Below are 1,986 nucleotides of genomic sequence, written 5' to 3'. Positions count from 1 at the left end.
AACAGAAGTAAATTTGTCCCAGACACTTAGAAGCAGAAGATTACTTTAATTGAGAGAACTATGGAGGGAAAAAATACAAAGAAAAAGTTATTTTCAATAAATTTATAAAAAGTATTATTTCTCAGGAGCTGAATATTTATCTGTGTGGTGTTATGTCTTTTTTCCTGCTACTTACCTTGCTTTCTATAATTCTACTTATTTCAAACTTTGTTTTAAGTTAAGTAAAATTATTTTAAATATGAGGTCATCTGAACCTATTTAAACAAAAATATATGACTCAAAAGATCTGAATCTTTAAAAAGACTGTTACTAAGATTTTTACCTTGCGTTTGTCTTGTAGTGTTAGAATTCTATTGTATTTTTAACTTGTACTTAATTCTTTTTATTAAAAGAAAATATTAAATTTTATATCACTGTTTTGTTAACAAATGTTAGCAATAGTCTGTTCACTGTTTTCTTGAAATGATTTTAATTTTTGTTTCACATGTCAAGAATAAATTAAATATACCAAAAAAAACTGTCATGTTAGCCTGTTGGTTGAAGCCAACCATTGTTTTAAATTTAGCTACAAAGTATCTCTAGTTGTTATGGATGTATTCCAAAATCACTGGCAGAAGTTCATAAAATGAGGTTTGTTATTGTTGTTAAATACTGTCAAGTCAGTTCCAACTCATAGCAACCCTATATAGGGTTTCTGAGGAGCAGTTGGTGAGCTTGAACTGCTGACCTTCACATTCAAACCAACCGCAATCCAGTGCATTAATGCACAGCTAGCTCCACACCAGGATTCCAAAATGAGGTTAAGATATGATTATTCCCATAATTGCTATAATGCTAAGTCAAGTAATTCTAGTCAAATAAAACATTTTATAGTATCCTAATTCTCTACAGCCTAATGTTAAGAATAAGTCTTGAAAATTTTACTACTCATCTAAAATAATGTGATTTAACTAAGAATGAATATTCATTATACTACCATGCTTTTAAATATACTATAAAATTTATAGAAATGAACACTTTAAGTTTAAATGGATGGGGAAATTTTTAAATACTATAGAAGTTTTTTGTTTGTTTTAAAAATACAGAATAGACAATACAATGTATAAACGCAAGTTACAAAAATTATGCTGTTGTTAGATGTTATCCACTCATAGTGATCCCATGGTCACTAGAACAAAACACTGTCCAATCCTGTGCCATCCTCACAATTGTTATGTTTGAGCCCATTGTTGTTGCCACTGTGCCAATTCATCTTGTTGGGGGACCTCTTTTTTGCTGACCCTCCATTTTACCAAGTGTGATGTCCTTCTCCAGGGACTGGTCTATCCTGATAATATGTCCGAGGTACAAAAGAAGAAGTCTGGCCATCCTGGCTTCTAAAGAGCATCTGACTACACTTTTTCCAATATACATTTGTTAGCTCTTTTACCAGTCCATGGTAATTTTAATATTCTCCTCCAACACCAAAACTCAAATGTATCAATTCTTCTACAGGTTTTCTTATTCACTGTCCAACTTTCACATGCATATGAGGGTATTGAAAATACCATGGCTTGAGTCAGGAACACCTAGTCCTCAAACTGACATCTTTGCTTTTGAATACTTTAAAGCGATCTTTTGCAGCAGATTTGCCTAATGTAATATGCCATTTGCTATCGTGGCTGCTGCTTCCATGAGTGTTGATAACGGATCTAAGTAAAATGAAGTCTTGGATAATTTCAATTGTTTCTCCATTTATCATGATGTTATTTACTGATACAGTCGTGAGGATTTTTGTTTTCTTTACACTGAGGATAAATCCATATTTAGGGCTGTGGTCTTTGATCTTCATCAGTAAATATTTTAAGTCCTCTTAGCTTTCAGCAAGCAAGGTTGTATGTATCATTTGCACATCACAGGTTGTTGATGAGTCTTCTTCCTATCCTGACACCATGTTCTTCTTCACATAATTCAGATTCTTAGATTATTTGTTCAACATACAGACTG

Source organism: Chrysochloris asiatica, unplaced genomic scaffold, assembly GCF_000296735.1.
Source record: "Chrysochloris asiatica unplaced genomic scaffold, ChrAsi1.0 scaffold00199, whole genome shotgun sequence".
NCBI classification, from domain to species: Eukaryota; Metazoa; Chordata; class Mammalia; order Afrosoricida; family Chrysochloridae; genus Chrysochloris; species Chrysochloris asiatica.
This window is presented reverse-complemented; position numbering follows the sequence as displayed.